The sequence below is a fragment of the Haemaphysalis longicornis genome, unplaced genomic scaffold (genome assembly GCF_048455015.1).
Source record: "Haemaphysalis longicornis isolate Haplotype H1 unplaced genomic scaffold, Haemaphysalis longicornis Haplotype H1 scaffold_18, whole genome shotgun sequence".
NCBI lineage: Eukaryota > Metazoa > Arthropoda > Arachnida > Ixodida > Ixodidae > Haemaphysalis > Haemaphysalis longicornis.
Genome location: NW_027526282.1, coordinates 9,489,113 through 9,509,647, shown reverse-complemented (window position 1 = coordinate 9,509,647; position 20,535 = coordinate 9,489,113). Strand labels below are relative to the sequence as shown.

General features: G+C 46.7%; 1 pseudogene; it reads left to right on the top strand.

The window, feature by feature from the left end:
• The first annotated feature begins 1,544 nt into the window (after nucleotides 1–1,544).
• On the top strand, nucleotides 1,545–2,738 carry LOC144166656 (uncharacterized; annotated as a pseudogene).
• Nucleotides 2,739–20,535: the final 17,797 nt, after the last annotated feature.

Below are 20,535 nucleotides of genomic sequence, written 5' to 3'. Positions count from 1 at the left end.
ATACATGTTCATTCGTTACCCTTTAGTCTTCTCTTTTACTGTATATATATATAACTTCCCCTTTGCTTTCGGAGGTTTTCTTGACTGCCAACCCTTATTTTCTGTCTTATTTTAACCGAGCCCTTCATTTCCCATTTTCTGATTCGCTACATGCTTAGCGAGGGCCTCTGTTCTGGCAGTCTTGGTGCCGAAGGCAGCTTAAGAGGGTTCAACGCTGGTCGACCACTCTCGTCATGTCGTAGGCACTCGAGTCACGGCCCGGGGGTTTAAAAGAAGGTCCCCTTCACCCCGTGTAGTCCGAGTGGCGCTGGCTACCACCCCCAAGTACAGGAAACAAAAAATACCTAACATAAATACCCGAGAAACTGGCGTGGAAACAGCCCCGCCGGTAGCGTAGTGGTTATCGCACCAGACCGGTATTCTGGAGGTCGTGGGTTCGGATCCCACCCGGCGGGCATTTTTTCACCAATTTCTTTCTGACTCAAAAAATTCTTCATCTCTTTCTATGACCCGCCGCAACCTCCCCTTTGCTTTCTGAGGTCTTCTTGACTGCCAACCCTTATTTTCTGGCTTATTTTAACCGAGCCCCTCATTTCCCATTTCCTGATTCGCTATACAGGGTGTCCCAGCTATCATGCACCAACTTTTAAAAAAAGAGTAATGGCGTAACTCGAAGAAAACCTATTGGATAATGTTTGCAGTACTGTGAAGAAGCGGTGACTAATTTTTTCGTTAATAAGACTTAACTAATTATTTCTAATTAATTATCTAACTCGATAATTACTGTCCTAATCACTGAAGTGTCAATGAGGCATTTGTAAGTATCGACGAGGGGCATCTAACTGCGGTATTTTCAGCGACGAACTAATTGCGTACTCATTTATTCTGACTGATAAAGAAAACCCGCGAAATATGAAAAATACCACGTGACGGCGCATCCGCGCGCATTGTAAAGCAGCGTCCCCAAATAAGCTGATTGAAAGCAACTGCTTCCGGTGTTACCCACCCGAAGAGACAGCGCATCGCCTTGATAAGGCGCGTGTGCAGATAAGGCACAAACTCGGTGGCGATTTCTTCTTTCTTTCTTTTGTTTATTTCATTCTGGCTAACTCAGAGGCAGCCTGTTTGAGGGCGTTGCTTTACGATGCGCGCGGACGCGCCGTCACATGGTATTTTTCATATTTCGCGGGTTTTCTTTATCAGTCGGAATAAATGTGTACGCAATTAGTTCGTCGCTGAAAATACCGCAGTTAGATGCCCCTCATGGGTACCTACAAGTGCCTCATTGACACTTTAGTGATTCGGACCGTACTTCGCGAGTTAGATAATTAATTACAATTAATTAATTAAGTCTCATTAACGAAAAAAATGCTGTCCGCTTCTCCACAGTACTGCAAACATTATCCACTAGATTTTCTTCGAGTTACGCCATTACTCTTTTTTAAAATCTTGGTGCATGATAGCTGGGACACCCTGTATATATATATATATATATATATATATATATATATATATATAGCAGTGGGCACGGCAGCAGCACAAGGATGCGGTTCACGAACCCTTTTGTGTTCCTTATCCAGATCGCAACGGGATTGCTGGTGTCACCATTTGAAGCATCGCCTACCCGGGTCACGCCGAAGGGGCCGCTGCTGATACCGTGGCCAGCTGGATTTCAACCGATCTGCCAGCCTACGTCACTTCACAACTACTATCCCAGCGCCGCCACCGGGAACGCGATCCTATGGTGCAGTGCGCCATACACATCGCCGGAGGATATAAAGCAGCCGACTCAAGGGACGTCCAGCAGTGGGCAGGGCAGCAGCACGAGGATACGGTTCACGAACCCTTTTGTGTTCCTTATCCACGTGAGCAAACGATTCGAGAAATGTTTTAAAAGTGACGATGTGTTTTTGCTCCTGCTGCCGTGCCCCCGGCCTGTTCATGACATGTTGTGTTAACTCTCTGCATCACTCCGTTTTCTATTGCTTTTGAGTGGCGACGTTGAAGAAAACCCAGGCCCTGATGAAGTGTCTATCTCAGTTCAGCTGAAGGCTATTGCGGAGGATATCGCAGAAATAAAGAAGTCGAAGGATTCAACTAACGAGAATCTCAAAGCTATTAATAAGAAGCTTGGGAATATCACCTTCCTAGAAAAACAAGTGTCTGAATGCATGTCCAAAATTTCTCAGCTTGAGATAGACCTTGCCACGATGACTAAAAAAGTAGACGACTTGGAAAACCATAGCCGTCGATCGAATTTGATTATCTACGGTGTCCAGGAACAACCTGAAGAAACCACAGAATTGTTGCAGGAAATAGTTACAAAGAAAATATTTAACGACATTCTAGATGTACGAACGTCAGGATTCGAAAGAATTCACCGTTTGGGCCGCCCTAAACCAGCAGAGGAAGCAAATAGCCGGCCGATAATACTAAAGCTAGTGGACTACCGTGACAAGGCCATGATTTTCAAAGAATGTACAAAACTAAAAGGCTCTGACTTTTCCATTAGCGAAGACTTCTCGCGCTCCGTGCGTGACATACGTAAAAAACTGTGGGCTAAAACTAAAGAAAATCGTGATCGCAATGAAAAAGTGTCCCTGATCCGAGACAAAATTCGCATAAATAACCGTCTATTCGCTTGGAATGACGAGACAGGCGACCTTATTTCACTTGAAAAAAACGAAAGCCAACCCACAGTCGTCGAACCGCGGCGCAGCCAGCGACGACGCCCTTAACGCTCCTGAATCTTAACGCTCGCAGCTCGGTCAATAAAGTGCACCAGTTGGAAGCACTGCTTTTGGCATTCAAACCTGATGTAGTACCAATTACCGAAACCTGGCTCTATCCTAGCATATCTGATCAAGAAGTCGTAGCTCTAGGGGAGGGGGCGTGGCAATCCTTTTTAAGCAAGGCATCGATTACTCTCTTTTGGGCGACGTGCCAAATGTTGAGGCCGTATAGTGTAAGATACACTTGAACGATAGTTCTCTCTTTGTTGGTGCCATCTACAGACCCCCTAACGCTGATACTGATTATCTGGCTCCATTATACGACTACATGCACACGCATATGCTAGGTAGCAAAATAGTCATGTCAGGGGACTTCAACTTTCCCGGAATAAACTGGAACTCTGTCACTCCGTCGCATGCCGTAGAAAACGTGTTAATTGACATAATGTTTTCGTTTAATCTCGGGCAAGTTGTTGAAGAACCCACTCGTATTCATGGGGCGTCCATTTCAATTCTGGACCTTGTTTTTATTAGCGACCATTTCCTATCCAACAAAATAGACGTGGAAATTTTCGATGGTGTATCTGATCATAAGACCGTTGTTTGTACATTGCCGACTGCATTTGTTGTTCACCCACAAGCCCATGAACGTCACGTACTTGCATTCCAAAAAGCAGACGACAATGCTATAATGACTTATCTGGTGCACGAATTTCCCGATTACTACGAACTCTGTGAGGATGAACGATCCAGCATTGATGATGTGTGGCTATCATTTAAGAATCACGTTGTTCACTGCATCAAAAACTTTGTCCCAACTGTAGTAAAAAACACAAGAAAAAAGAGACCATGGATTACTGGAGAAATAATTCATATCAAACGCAGAATCAAGCGACTAAGAAAATCCAAGAAGTCTCGTTTCAGTTCTGATTACCGGGCACAATTACATTCCATGACGTTGTCTTTAAACACAAAATTCGCGACGCTAAGAAACACTTTTTAAACGTCACATTGCATAGTTTTATCAAGACAACTCCCGAAAAGTTTTACCAGTACATGCGCAGTTCGCAAAATCGTAATTCTCAGCCGTCCGGCTTAGACGCAAAGCAAAAAGCAAACGAGTTTAACGATTACTTTCGAAGTGTTTTCACCCTCGATAATGGTCGAACTAAGCCCTCTTCAATAGTGCGTGATTATTACTTGTTGGGGACGCTATCAATTGTTGAATCTGGTGTTCTATCCTTATTACTCAATTTGGATGAGAAGAAAAGTACTGGTCCAGACGAAAATCCTAATAGTTTTCTAAAACGATACGCAGAGCCGATTAGTAAATATCTTCACCTTCTGTATGCAAAATCACTCCGGGAAGGTTCCATCCCTAAGGAATGGAAAATAGCTAAAATAATCGCAATACACAAATCAGGGGATGCCTCATGCCCATCAAATTACAGGCCTATCTCACTTACTTCATCCTGTTCGAAAATTCTTGAGCATATCATACTAAAATTCCTCACTGAGGCCGTTGAAACAAATAGCCTGCTTAATCCGAACCATTCAGCTAATTGAAACTATACATGTTCTTGCGAGAGCCATAAATGAACAAACACAAACTGATGTTATTTTTCTAGACTTGTCTAAGGCGTTTGATCGCGTGTCACATATAAAACTCATCTCTAAACTAACCAGTGTTTTCGGTGATGGTCCCCTCATTCGCTGTATCCATAATTACCTATCTGACCGGTACCAATATGTCCAGTATGGCGACTATGCGTCTGAAATTCTAAAAGTTAGTTCTGGCGTGCCTCAGGGCAGTGTTCTTTCTCCATTATTGTTTTTAATATTTATTAATGATATAACAGATAATATTGATGTAAAGATCCGGTTATTCGCAGACGACTGCATTCTTTACCAGGAAATTAGAAACAGAAATGATCAGCTGAACCTCAACAACGCCATTAATAAAGTAGCTCGATGGTGTAGCGATTGGCAAATGCAAATAAACACTGAAAAAACCGTTTCTATGACCGTGACGCGCAAAAGAGTAAAATTAAATGTTTGCTATCAAATTAACGATTAAAATCAGTTGACGAATATACATACTTAGGTGTAATAATTTCGTCTAATCTTACCTGGAATGCACATGTGAAGCATGTTACATCAAAAGCCTACAACAAGCTTTTCTTTTTGAAGCGTACTTTGAAAGAAGCGACGTACGAAACAAAGCTTCTCGCGTATACTACTTTCATACGCCCAGTTCTGGAATACGCTAGTGCTGCCTGGTTCCCGGTCTCAAAGGCGAGCATTGCTTTATTGGAAAGCGTTCAACGTAAGGCTGTGCGCTTTATCTTTAACCGGTACAGGCGTAGTGACTCTCCAACTGAAATGTTACAGCATGCGGGCCTTAGTGAACTGGAAAAGCGTGCCAAAGTGAACCGCTTGAAGCTTTTGTATTTACTCTTTCACAATTCGTTAAAGACAAATTCCGATACCTACATTCGAACCAATACATTCGAACCGCGTACCATAGAAGACTGGAATTTACTTCCTGAGTCAATTCTAGCAGCTGACAATTTTGCTAGAGCATTGGAGCAGCACTTGTCATGTTGAACCGATGGTATTGACGCAATACAGTGATGGTGTATCAGTGTGTTGGTACGATTGATATTGCATTCTGATCGGCTTTATGATGTATATTGTTCAGGTGCTGTTTTGTTTTATGTTGTTTCCAGGTAGTGTTGCGTTTTTTTTTTGTTGTTGTTGTTGTTGCTGCTGATACCGAGTAGTGACCTTTGTATTCTTCACTTGCCTCTCCTGCTAGGGCCATCCTGGCCTGCAGTATTTTGATATAAATAAATAAATAAAACCCGTCCTACGCGGTACAAACATTCACACACACTCGAAGAATATGATTGCAATAACGACACGTTCTACTTTTCTTTCTTTCCCCGCGCCATCAGACAGTGGAATTTATTAGATCTCTCCATCACTCAACAAACAACAGTAGACAAATTCACTTCTCTTGTTGAAACTGCTGTCCTTTCTCGATAACAGGTTTTCCATGCTACGTGCGCCAATGCGTGTGATTTCGATACCTTTTTGAGCAAGTGCTATCTTTTTTCGGCGTTTACCTTTCTTTTATTGTATTGTATAATTTCTGCGTTGATTTCGATACCTTATGAGCAAGCGCTACCTTTTCTTTTATTCGCCGTTTATCTTTGTTGCCTCTATTGTATTGAATAATTTCTGTGCTACTGCAAGCTCTGTACTTCGAGTCAACCGTCGTTATACTTCTTCGTTAACTATTGTAAAAAAAATCTGTTCGACATGTGTTCTTTGACTATGACTATGCCTGCTCCTGTAAAAATCCCAGAAGGGATTGACAGTATCAATATATATATATATATATAAATATATATATATATATATATATATATATATATATATATATATATATATATATATATATATATATATATATATATATAAGGTTAGTAGACATTAAAAATAAAAATAAACGTTTACTGACGTTTCAGGGAGAGGACTCTGAAGAAAAGGAGTCCTCTCCCTGAAACGTCAGTAAACTTTTATTTTTATTTTTAATGTCCTTCTCGTGTGTCTCTGTCTCTACTAACCTTATTTTTTCGCGCTCTGTGTGAGTTTTTGTTTCCAGACTATATATATATATATATATATATATATATATATATATATATATATATATATATATATATCAAGGTTGCAGTCGTCATTGCCAGTGCTATTCGGCTTTTTTCGAAATATTTAATAGGGCCGAATGACGTGTGCTCGTCACATTTCTTTGATTCATTGATAAATAAGCGAAAATATAAGTCGAGAAAAAATCCGCCGTTTTTTCCGGGAGCGGGACTCGAACCCACATCTCCGCATAACCGGTGCGGTGCGTTCGCCATTACGCTATCCCCACAGCGGCTTCTCTCTCGACTTTAAAGCGGGGGTTTACATTTACAAGAGCTCTGAGGCCGGTCAACTAGCGCCGCCCCTCGACTACCGCGGGAGACGTAGAACGTCTTCTTTCCCAGCGGCCGCCACGTAGAACGTGGTCGGGGGTCGGGGTTAGCAATTGGCATATCCGAACTGCTGGAGCCAGTGCCTCGTATTGCATGTAGCAGAACAGAGAGATACGGGACGAGGGACTCGGTAAACATACATATCAAGGTTGCAGTCGTCATTGCCAGTGCTATTCGGCTTTTTTCGAAATATTTAATAGGGCCGAATGACGTGTGCTTGTCACATTTCTTTGATTCATTGATAAATAAGCGAAAATATAAGTCGAGAAAAAATCCGCCGTTTTTTCCGGGAGCGGGACTCGAACCCACATCTCCGCATAACCGGTGCGGTGCGTTCGCCATTACGCTATCCCCACAGCGGCTTCTCTCTCGACTTTAAAGCGGGGGTTTATATTTACAAGAGCTCTGAGGCCGGTCAACTAGCGCCGCCCCTCGACTACCGCGGGGGACGTAGAACGTCTTCTTTCCCAGCGGCCGCCACGTAGAACGTGGTCGGAGGTCGGGGTTAGCAATTGGCATATCCGAACTGCTGGAGCCAGTGCCTCGTAATGCATGTAGCAGAACAGAGAGATACGGGACGAGGGACTCGGTAAACATACATATCAAGGTTGCAGTCGTCATTGCCAGTGCAGTCGTCATTACCATATATATATATATATATATATATATATATATATATATATATATATATATATATATATATATATATATATATACACACATGTATATATATTGTGAGCGCTGTCTTCACATTGATTGCTTGAGTGGTCATTCTCCCTATTGTGTCCAAACACACTATCATCAGCATTGTCTCGCCCATGCATCGTTTGGTGTCATCATCGTATCGCTGGGCTAGCGCGATCCTAATCATCATCGGAGTTCGTTGGTTCGGCTGGCTGCTGAGTTACGACCGCCGGAATAAACACCACCCTGCATTAGGCCTGCTTTCCTGCTTTCCTCTCTCAATTGGTGGAGTTGCTTGTCGGCCCCGTCCTCTGCCGCTCCCAGCTACACCCCTGGAGCTCCGTTCGGGTCGACGTCTCCCGCTCCACGAGCCAACGATGCAACGAGAAAGCGCGTCGGAACACAGCGCTCCACCGCCCTCGGCATGGGTGATCACAGGCCACCAGCGCGACCCTCCCTCCTTCGCTGGTCTTCGGGGTGAAGACGTCGAAGATTGGCTCGACCAGTATAATCGCGTCAGCCAATTTAACCGGTGGGATGATGCTTTTAAACTGCGCGATGTTCCATTCCACCTAGACCTGGTTGCAAAGACATGGTACTTCAACAACGAGGCAACCTTCGAGAACTGGACCGATTTTACTCAGCGTCTACGCAAAGCCTTCGGCACCCCGTCAGCTCGCGTCAATGGCGCCAAGAAAGATCTGGGTTCTCGCGTCCAACGTCCCGACGAAACATATGCGGCTTACATCGAGGACGTCCTCGCCCTCTGCCGCCGGGTGGACGAAAGCATGCCAGAGGCTGATAAGGTGCGGCACATCTTGAAGGGCATTGCTTCATTTGCCTTTAACGCCCTCGCTATCCAGAATCCCCTGACAGTCAGCGATGTGCGGGAGACCTGCCAACGCCTCGATCAGTTGCAGTCACTTCGCCTTCAGCCTGTGCCGGCTCCTCTGGATGGGAACACAGATCTGCGTACCCTGATACGCGCAATCATTCGTGAGGAGCTAGGCACCCGTACCTCACCGTGTCTCCAACGCGATCACTGCCACCATAGCCCATCTCCGCTGCGGGATTTAATCAAGGAAGAACTGGCATCTATGACAGCGTACCCACCGGCAAATTCGACTCCTCCTCCCCCTTACATGACGACATACGCAGAGGCCGCTTCAAAACACACTTTGTTCATGGAATCGCCTCCGCTTTCGACTGCTTCCGGACATTTGACGGCCATTGCCCCCCCTCGGGGTGCCCAGGCGTGGTACTACGCGCACGTGCGCCCCGACCGCCAGCTTTTCCCTCGGGACTGCCCGGTTTGCTACTACTGTGGAATTCGGGGCCACATTTCCCGTTTTTGCCGAAAACGCCAGCAGGATGAACGCCGAGGGTACGCTCCTGATGAGCGGGATAACGCCCGCTTTGCTTATGGTACTTGTAGAAGCACATACGTCCCTCCTAATCGCAGTTCTTCCCCGCCTCGCGATTCTCCTGAGTTTTCTCAGCGTAATACGCCAACCCGACGCAGATCGCCTTCGCCCTACCGTCGCTCGCTGTCCCCTCTTCGTCCTGCCTCACTTCCCGATAACGACCCTTCGGAAAACTAGCACCTGCAGTTTTTTGGGGGGAAACTGCATTGCTCGAAGACGCCACAACTCCTCCTGAACGTCCGCGGAACTCATTACTGGTGGAAGTGGAAGGTTTGCGTATTGAGGCACTTGTTGATACGGGGGCTAGTGTGTCAGTTATTAGTGCACAGTTATGTTCACGTCTGAGGAAGGTGAGAACTCCTTACGCCGGGCCATCCTTGTGTGGGGCAAATGGTGATGCGATTCGGCCTTCTGGATATTGTACGGTGCGGGTTACCATAGACGGGCTCCTACATTACGTTCAGTGTGCGGTGCTGACTCTCTGTTCTCATGAAATTATTTTGGGCTTGGACTTTTTATCAGCGTCGTCTGCAGTAATTTCCGGCCGCGAGCCTGCGATTCACCTCACTGAGACAGGAATGGACTGTGTATCCGATCCTTCCGTACCGCTGTTGGTCTCTACCGAAGATTGTGTCTTGTGTCCCGGCCAAGAAACGGTGTTTTCCGTAACGTGTGACAGTATCGCCGATGGAGATTTGTGTGCCATACCAGCTGGGAACTTCGCTTGCAAAGGAGTTATAATACCGCCTTGTGTCGTTCGCTTTTCACAGGGATCAGCTTTCATCGCCGCACTAAACATTGCCTTTGAGCCGATTCTGCTTCCTAAAGGCACTAAGGTTTCTTCTATTCTAAACGAGGAAGTTGGCCGTCTTGCGCTTTGCCCTATAGCATCACTCCAGCATGCCTGCGGACAAGCGATCACGTCTTCGAGCCTTACATCCACCATCAGCACTGAACTAAGCGAGGAAAATCAAAAATCACTACTCACCCTCCTTACCAAGCACAAGGCGTTGTTTGACAGCCATTCCCTCACTCTTGGACGAACATCAGCAGCGACTCATCACATAGAAACCGATGGTTCTTGTATCGTCCGCTGTCGTCCCTATCGCGTTTCATCCGCAGAACGTAAAATCATTCAAGAAAATGTGGACGACATGCTTCAGCGGGACATTGTTCGCCCTTCGGGCAGTTCCATGGTCTTCGCCGGTTGTCCTGGTCCGGAAGAAAGATGGCTCAGTGCGCTTTTGCGTGGACTACCGAGCGCTTAACAAAATAACCCGGAAAGACGTATATCCTATGCCCCGAACTGACGACGCTCCCGACACGTTACACGGCGCAGAATACTTCTCGAGTCTCGATCTTCGGTCAGGATATTGGCAGATTCCCATGGCCGAAGCCGATAAAGAAAAAACAGCCTTCGACACACCAGACGGCCTCTACGAATTCAACGTGATGCCGTTTGGACTTCGCAACGCTCCGACCACCTTTGAGCGTATGATCGATACTGTACTTCGTGGCTTGAAGTGGAAGACTTGCCTATGCTACCTAGATGATATCGTCATTTTTTCGTCCACTTTCGCTGAACACCTTCAACGTGTGGATGAAGTCCTCACCTGTCTTGGCAATGCTGGTTTACGGCTGAACACCAAGAAATGTCGCTGTGCCAGTACCTCAATCAAAGTCTTAAGCCACGTTCTAAGCAAGGAAGGTATACGCCCGGATCGAGATAAATGCGGTCCTCAATTTTTCCCGGCCTCTTCGCCAGAAAGAGCTACGAAGTTTTCTGGGCTTGGCTTCCTATTTCCGTCGCTTCATCCGAAATTTTGCAGCAATAGCCTCGCCCCTTCACAAATTACTCACATCCGGAACTCCATTCGTCTGGACCCAAGACTGTGAAAAAGCTTTCCAAACCCTGAAACGAGCTTTAACTTCTGGACCGGTCCTCTGCCACTTCGATGAGTCGGCACCCACTATTCTTCACACCGATGCAAGTGGTGACGATCTTGGTGCTGTCCTTCAGCGTACGGATTCCTCGTCGGAGCGAGTAGTTTCCTATGCAAGCCGCACTTTGACTCCCGCGGAGAAGAACTACACCATAACTGAAAAAGAGTGCCTCGCCGTTGTTTGGGAAGTGCAAAAATTTCGTCCTTACTTGTATGGCCGCCATTTCTCAGTGCATGGTAACAGACCACCACGCCCTGTGTTGGTTATCCTCCCTCAAGAACCTCTCGGGGCGCCTTGGCCGCTGGGTACTCCGTCTACAGGAATATGACTTCACTGTGACTTACAAGTCGGGGAGCAAGCACAGTGATGCCGACGCTCCTTCCCGTTGCCCACAGCCGACCACCCACTGCCCACAGCCATCGTCTCAAAGTTACTCATCGCCTTCGACAACTCCGCTCGCGTTGCCCATGGCCCCTTTGCAAACCGCCGGTCAAGATATCCTAACAGCCGAACGCGCCGCCAACTAAGTAAATTTCGCCTTTCCATTGGTGGAGCCCTTTACAGCCACAATTACCACCCTACCGGAGACAGATAACCAGTCGTCCCTCGCTGTCTTCGAGCCAACATCTTGGAAGTTTTCCACGATGACGCCACAGCTGGCCATCTTGCTTTCTACAAGACCTACGACCGCATCAAAAGCAGATTCTTTTGGCCAGGCCTTTCCTCAAGTGTCGCTAAATATGTTGCGTCCTGCCCTTCGTGCCAGCGTCGTAAACGCTCGACCTCAGCCCCTGCCGGTATGCTACAGCCGCTGCCATGTCCTTCTGCCCCATTCGAAGTTGTGGGCATCGATTTGTATGGGCCATTGCCTTTCACTTTGACTGGTCATCGATGGATTGTGACCGCTGTCGATCACTTGACACGGTATGCAGAAACTGCCCCTCTACGTACCGGCTGCGCTTCTGAGGTCGCAGATTTCTTTCTGCAAGCCATCTTCTTACGGCATGGACCACCTCGTACTCTTTTAAGTGATCGTGGCCGAACCTTTCCGTCAGCAGTCCTTGAGGAAGTTCTCCAAGCTGCTGGTACTGCCCACAAAACCACGTCGAGCTATCATCCACAGACAAATGGGCTAACAGAACGGTTCCACCATACACTTTCGGATATGATTTCTCTCTATATCAACCCCGACCACAGGAATTGGAACGTCATACTTCCCTTTGTCACATACGCCTATAATACCGCCGCTCAAAGCACCACCGGATTTTCACCGTTCTTTCTCGTCTACGGCCGCCACCCACCGTCCATTCTAGACGCATCTTTCTTTTCCTGTCCCGTACGTGGATACAACCAACATCACCGACCAATTTGTTTCTCGACTAGCGCAGTGCCGAAACCTCGCACGATTGAACACCGAGTCCTGCCAAAATGACCGCAAGTCGCGCTATGACGCAGACCCCCGGGAAGTTATATTCAACCCTGGGGATGAGGTACTGCTTTCGACGCCGCTCCGTGCGCCAGGACTCTGTGAAAAGTTTATGCCGCGCTTCATTGGTCCGTACACCGTACTACAGAGAACATCTCCAGTCAACTACGTCGTTGCTCCCACTTGTGGAGTCGCTGACCGACGGTGCCGTGGCATCGAAACTGTCCATGTTTCGCGCCTAAAGCCCTTTCGGCGTAGCTCATCCTCTCTTTGACGGCCAGGATGGCCGCTTCAGCCGCCGGGGAAACTAGTGTGAGCGCTGTCTTCACATTGATTGCTTGAGTGGTCATTCTCCCTATTGTGTCCAAACACACTATCATCATCATCGTCTCGCCCACGCATCGTTCCTCTATGGTTTGGTGTCATCATCGCCCAGCAAACCACGAAAGTCCATAGGATATCCACAAATGGTCACAATATCCAATGTCATTTCAGGCCATTCATGTGATGTCCATACAATGTTTCACCCAAGATCATCTGCTTGCGGACATCCATGCGATATCACTGCAGGTGTGTTAGTATAACATCATTACGCGATATTGCTAGGATGTCCACAAAGTTACATTTTTCCTTACACTGAGAATTCGCATTCATAACGCGGTGTACATATGGGGCCCCAGCCACACAAAGTGTGTCTTAGTTCAAATCACCCCTCATCCCCGTCTTTCCTTAAGCTTCGAAATATTTTCTGGCCTGTTTCTAACTAATATTTTAAATGAAGAGCGGGTAGTTTTTTTTATTTCGAATTTGAGCGAAATCTGGTTGCCTTTCTGTTTGATTCGGGAATTGCATTCTATATTTTAGGGTGCTTGATTTATGTGGATGAAGAACAAGCGGGACTGTTGATTTTCTCATTTTCTCCGAGCACTGGTACGCAGCCTGCATGAGTACGGAACCAGTACGGAGCCCGCTGAGTAGGCAGGACTCTTGTCACCCAAATTTGATGCTTTGGATGCGAGAAGGTGCATTGCATGATGCAACTCACGCGTCTGGGTGTTGTTTGTTTAGTTCTTGCGCGACGGAGTGGCGGGCTTCGTCCAGTCTTTAACATCGGTGGAGATGAGGGTTACGGCCGCGTAATTTTGCAGCGTTTTACTGCATCGTGAATACCCTCGTTGGGTAAGCAGTCGAAGGCTTTGCGAATGTCCAAAAGGACGACAAAGGCCATGGTTTTTGGTAGCTTTCGCGTTTTATAGTGCAGAGACAAATCCATGGCACTGCGCTGGCGGCAAAAACCCGTCTGCTGCTCAGGGTTCAAGTTGCAGATTCGCACATACTGGTAATTCGAGGCGTGCGAGCGCCATTGATTCGAGAATTTTGGAGGCAGCGCTCGTGAGTGAAATAGGACGAAAAGAGGAGAAAAGTTTGGGAGATTTGTTCTTTTTTAGGACGGGATAGACAAGTTGGAGGCCAAATTGAGCAGGGAGGGTGCCGGAAGACCAGTGGAAGTTGCAAAGTCAAGATGGCGCGAGCGCTGCCTCTCGGCTACGTTTCCGATATCCTGGTATGTGATGCCGTCAGCCCCGGGCGCACTTTTTCTTTTTGCATTTTGAATGGCCCACACGAGTTCGGCCGCCATGAAAGGAGCTTCAAAAGCCGTGCTCGGGGGCAAGGAGGGAGCGGGCGCGCGCTTGGCATCAGATTCTTCGTTTTGGGCTGTGGCTAGAGATGTGTCGCTCAGTAGTGATCCGGTTCTTTTGAGCCGCTCTTTTTGAAGAACGAGTGAGCCATGGCTCAGTAAAAGTGAGTGGCGGTTCTCTTGGAGAGAGGGAGCCCCTTCTCGCCCCCTCAATGATTCGTGTCGAACGAGCCAACGGAGCCGAAAAGCCGGGTCAGAGCTCTCTGCGCCAGCTAATGCGGGCGCGAGAAAGCAACTCCACTGCCGGGCCAGCTGGGGCTCATTTTCCAAATTCCTCCAGCGCCCCCTGTCGTGGGAGCAGACAATTCGAGCCAGGAGACCCGGATGCAGATTTCACCCGTTCTTCGGCTCTTCCGGTTGTTTCCGCTGAGTTACTGAGCCGAAAAACCGAAGACCCGGGTCAAATGAGCTGTCTCTTTGCGCCATCTAATATCGGCGTGGGAAAGAAACTGTATTGCCGGGCCAGCTGGGGCTAATTTTCCAAATTCCTCCGGCGCGCCTCCTGTCGTGGGAGCAGACAATTCGAGTCAGAAGAACCGGATGCAGTTTGTAACCCGTTCTTCAGCTCTTCCGGCTCTTACGGTCAGTTACTGAACCGAAGAACCGAAGAACGGCTCCCGCCCGCTCTTTTCGAGAGCCGCTCTTCGCGAAGCGGATCTTCTGAAGCGCCATTTGGGAACCGCGGTTGCGGCGGCGGTGAATGACAGATCTGGAGGCCGCAATGGCTGCAGTTAACGAACTGCGTCTGTAATTCCAAAGTAATAGGAAAATAAACTCCTCTGACCATATGATTCACTAGAATCACTACAGTTACATTTGTGCGTGCAGTTGTTGTCCGAGGCAGGAACGAGCCGGATCTTCTCAACCGGTAAGTTCTGCGGCGACTCTCGGCTCCCGGCGGTTCTTTGGCAGAGCGGCTTTCCTAAGAACCGACGTTCAGCGGCTGCTCGCTCGATTAGAGAATCGTGCTGAGCATGGCTCTTAAAGGGGGCCTGAGATGGATTTCAAAGTGTTTTTGTTTGTGTCAGAAATCTACTCTATAGTTCTTGTAGAAACACGTCCAATAATAGTAAGCATATTCGCTCACGCTAACAAAAGTTATTACCCGGACGAGACAGAACTATTTGTTGGCTCGGCGGCTTGCGATGACGACATAGTCCGACCTCGTCCGAGGCGAAGCACTCATTTCATGGTTGGCCGCCGGAATGTCCGCGATTTTTGACGGCGGCGGTTTGGTTTAGAGCGTCGTCGTTACCATGGTTACTTCAGCGAGTGGGTCGTACATGAGACGACGACGTCCTTTTTTTTTTTTTTTTTTAAGCTACGTTTTCAGTCTTTACGGACTTTGAGCAGGAGATACTGGTGATTGCGGAAGTCGACCTTGCATGCGCGAGAGTTTCCGTGAACGGTAACTTATTTTTACCGTCGCTACATAGCGATACAGAGGCTAGAATTTCTACCGACTGTAGTAGCGAGCCCCCTGCGCCGGCGAAATGTACGCTCGCGTTTTGATTAGATTACCGGAAAGTTCCGAGTGAACGCCCTCCCCGGAAACATCGCCCACCCCCTTTTACGGGTGAAATATTCAATTTACTGAAAGACGCGCGCCCACCCCGTAAAATCCATGGCTTTAGCGCCGATGAGTGAACAAAACAAACCCGAATCATCTCTTCATGTGTAGATGCGGTCACTTATTCGTCCTTTCCGCGCTTGACCCGAAATTTCGCCCATCTCGTATTTTTCACTTGATATCACTGTACTTAAATTTGGGTGGGCGTTCTTCCGGAACTTTACGCCACAGCAAATGCGCTGTGCTCTGCGCTTCATGCAAGCAATCTTAGTTAATGTTGTTTACTACATTCTTGCTAAATGATGATCAGGAGCACGATAAATGACAATTTTTTTTTAGAATGAGCGAGCAAAATTTCCGCCCCTACTCCAGCTCCCCACGCTTCCCAACTAGCATAGCTCTTTTATGCTTTCAAAATCGTCTTGGGCAAGGTAATATAGGTAACTGCGGAATCATTACAATATATCTTACTCATTTTATATCGAAATATTTAGCGGTGGCGTGAATTCTGGTTAATGCAATACTTGGTCCTAATTCTTCCCACTAGATGGCGGCGTCAACGTCATGTTTTCGATTTTTTAAGCTCTACAGTAGAAGTATACGGCTCTTTTTAAAAAAAATTATTGTATTGTGAGAGTTCAATCTAAGACGTCTAAGATTCAAGCCATTTCAAGCGTAAGCGAACAGTTCTGGGCAACAAACGTTTGTGTCATTTGCTTTTTGACAAATTCGCCAGATGTCGCTACTCGGCAGAGCCGGTAAGCCGGAATGCAGAAACCGCACAGTGCAATCCTTTCGTTTTCAGCGGCAAACGGCTACTCTTGCTTCATTTAACACGGTAAACGGTAAAGCGCGCTAAGGACACTAGGCAACAGGTTCATTCAGAAGGCCGGTGCAGCAAACCACACTTTCCTGCGATCATGACTTGATGGGAAGCAATGAAATGAAACTCTTTGGCAGTTGTCGTTACGGGATGAGCATGCTCTTGCCCTTGTCGCGACAGCCGCAGAGAATCAGCTGCGACAGCGTTTGGGCTTGAACTGATTTATTGAGCCCGCGTGAGCGCACTTGAGCGTGCGCCTCGTGATCACGAGCAGTGCCCGGCGTCGTCCAAGCGCTGCGTGCGGAGCTCCTCCTTCGTCGTCGGCGCGGCGCTCCCTTGGCGCGCCGTTCGTTACCACCTCTGAAACAACGTCGAGGCTACGCTCGAAACACAGATGGTGCAAAGAATCTATTCGGGTACAGCGTCCAAGAAAGCAAATGCAAAGACACGGAGCGCTGAGCGATCACGCTGGCTGCAAGCGTCGTTGCTCCTGCGCTCACTGTATCCTTCCGCCGAGAACGGAGGAGCGTCAAGCCCGGTTTGGCCCGGTGTGTAAGTGCTTTACACTCCGGTATAAAACAAATATGTGTGACTGTGTAAAAGCAACCACACACAAAAGATGTTTTTTGTAGCTTTCTGATGTTTTTACGCTCGTAAAAAATTGATTAAATCAAGAGCGCACAAACACGTCACGATTAGTTCAAGAAATAGCCGTTGCGCTCCGATACCATCGACCCGCCAAAAAAACCCATCTCAGGGGCCCTTTAAGGAGTCGTGTCGGCACATTCCGGTAGAGTTATTAGAGGCGTATCAAACGACCCAGCTGGGTCTTGTGTGCAACTTTCGCGTCATCTATTATCGCTGCCAAAAAGTGGACCCGTCTCGCTTCGAATAAACTGAACAAAGTGTTGTTCACCACCACAACATCAAAATTAGTTTCTTGTATCATGTTTTCCAGAATCATTTTTTCTGGCGTCACAGCTCACTAGTAGAAATCATATTTGTGAGGTTATAAAGTTGACAAAAAGTTGCATGTTTTCTTTATTATCGACCGAGAGGGATTCTGAAATACCACTGACACATAAAAACTTTTGTAATGATGGTGAGGTTAATTCTTTTCAGCACAAATGCACCGGATGTTGTTACAAAATAAATGACTCAATAACAATTGAGTAATAATTTAGATTATGCATGCTTAACACAAGTTGCAAACCTAAATGAACCACTGAACCATTCAAATGAACCGGTTCACTTTAGTGAACTGTGCCGTTCCGAGGCGCTCACTGAAGTGAGCCGTTTTTCCCATTTCTAGCTGTGGCAGGGGTTTGCGCGAGAAAGCTCGGCCGCGTTTTTTCCACTTGTATGGAGTGGGCGAGGAGGGGGGTGGGGGGGGGGGTTGTATGCCGGGGTGTCGGAGAGGGCGCGAAGCAAGTGCCGTGCATTCGCCACAACCCCCCTCCCCTCCCTCCCCGAGCGCAGCATCTCCGTACTTGCTTGGCGTATCGTCTGACAAAAGCGGCGGCGGTGGAGAAGGAGGAGGACCGGAGGAAACCATCCTCGCCCTCTCCGACGGGGAGCTGGGTTCCCGTGGTTCCCGCGCTTTTCGGTCGCTCACTCGCTCTTTGCTCGCCTGTTGTTGAACTGCTCGAAGGACTTCGCGTCTCGACTCTCAAGAGACGGGAAATCGACGGCTGTGTTCGGTTCCTGTCTTCAGCTGCACCACACGGTTCTCAGATCACCGATCGGCTTCACTTCAAGGACCCGGCCGTATACTTCTATCTCTGTTCAAGGTATTTCTTCTTTGCGATTGTGATGCTACTCGCGACTCCAAATTACTGCTTGGTATTTTCTTCCAGTTTTCCATCTGAGACTGCCAGTGAATACATCACAAAAACTTCATCCCAGCGCCTTGATCAACGTCTCCAGTAGCAGGTAAGAAACTATCATAATGTCAGCAATAAGCTGAAGCTAACCAAGATATACGACATTTTCTTGCAGGACAACTAGCGTTTTCTCCAGATTCTGCCATTCCAAGAAAAGTACCTAGCATTTCGTTCCTTTTCCCTTTCTTCAAATGTATATTCTGCCACCGCTGCTGCGAAGTTTGCTGCCGCTCTTTCTGCTGAAGAAACAAGATTTCTGGATCAAACACAAGATTTTAACTGGCGGCCCAACTTCTCAGAAGCAAATTTACAGAAGACGGGAACATGAATCCAAGCACGTGCCTTCTTTTGCGTAATATTTTAGCATGCAATATAGTAGACTAAACCTTTGCTTTTCCGGCCTGTTTCTTAGGTATTCTGGCAGCTCCTATTTTCTCTGGTGTTCTGTTTAACTTCATGATAACTTTTATTTAAAATCTTTTGTGGGTTTATTACATTTAAAGTTTATTCTTTGCTCAAGTTTTGCACGGCTTCAAGATGAATCACATTGTTTTTTTGGCACTGTTTTTATTCAAAAGCCGAAATATTTGCTGTGTTTTTTCTCTTGTCTCATTTTAGCTGCACAGTTAAGAAACGATTCGTATATGCACGCCTGTTGATGGTGAGTTTGTATGTAAAGTATCTGACCCGCCCGGTTGATTGCAATTTTCTTTTAGCCTGTCACTCTTTCAATAGGCAGAATGGTGTAAGCAGCTGTTTCAATAATAGCTATTTAACAAGCGTTTAACTTGTGCTGTTTTTATTTTTTTAATGTTTTCTAGGTCTTGAACTTCCAGCAAGGTTCATCTGGTGGATATTGAAATGATTTTGAAATAAATACCATTTTTCTTTGCAATAAAAATTGGGGATGGTTTCATGTCACTAATAATAATATATAAATAGTTATATAATAATAGTATAAGGTCCTGAGAATGCCTCCGCATGGCATCAAATGGAAATTATATGATGTCGTCCGGATATCTGTGAAATGTCCACAGAAAGTTTCCATGAATTTTAAGGACATCCTGAGGATATCCAGACGAAAGTATTTGTGGATGTCTATTCCGAGGCAATAGGGACATCGCCTGAATATCCTGTGGACATAACGTACGTGGGCGTTCACGAATATCCTCTGCACATTGGATATCAGGGAAGTTACATTGAATGGACTTCCACAAGATGTTTTATGGTTTGCTGGGGTATCGCTGGGCTAGCGCGATCCTAATCATCATCGGAGTTCGTTGGTTCGGCTGGCTGCTGAGTAACGACCGCCGGAATAAACACCGCCCTGCATTAGGCCTGATTTCCGGCTTTCCTCTCTCAATATATATATATATATATATATATATATATATATATATATATATATATATATATATATATATATATATATCAAAGTTGCAGTCCTTATTGCCAGTGCTGTTTGGCGTTTTTTAACAGTGTTTTATAGTGCCGAATGAGGTATGATTGCCTTTTTTTTATGCAGGAATAAATAATAGAAAATTCAAGTCGAGAAAAATGCGCCATTTTTTCCGGAAGCGGGAATCGAACCCACAACCTCCGCATAACGCGTGCGGTGCTATAGTGGGAAATGAGGGCTCCTTGAATTAAGATAGAAATAAGGGTACGCAGTCAAGAATGCCTTGGAAAGCAAAGGGGAGTGCGTAGTAGGTCATTATAACAGATGAACAATTTTTAAAAACAGCAAAAAAGGGGAGAAAAAATCTCCCCGGGTGAGATCCGAACCCACGACCTCCCCACGACCCACGACCACGTCTGGTGCAATGAAAACTGTATACGCTACCGGCGGGGCTGTTTCCCCTCCACTTTCTCGGGTATTTATGGGAAGGCATTTTTGTTTACTGGGCTTGGGGGTGGTAGCCGCCACTCGGACTACTCTGGGTGAAAGGGACCTTCTTTTTAACCCCCGGGCCGTGACTCGAGTGTCTACGACATGTCGAGAGTGGTCAACCAGCGTTGAACCTATGGCACCAAGACTGCCAGTACAGAGGCCGTCGCTATGCATGTAGCTAATCAGAATGGGAAATGAGGGAAATGCATACATATGGGAAATGGGACACACCCACATGCATGCATACATACATACATACATACATACATACATACATACATACATACATACATACATACGTACATACATACATACATACATACATACATACATACATACATACATACATACAAGTATACATTCATACAGTGTGGCTGGAGACATAGGCGGATAGTTTTCCTTCCCCCCTTCTC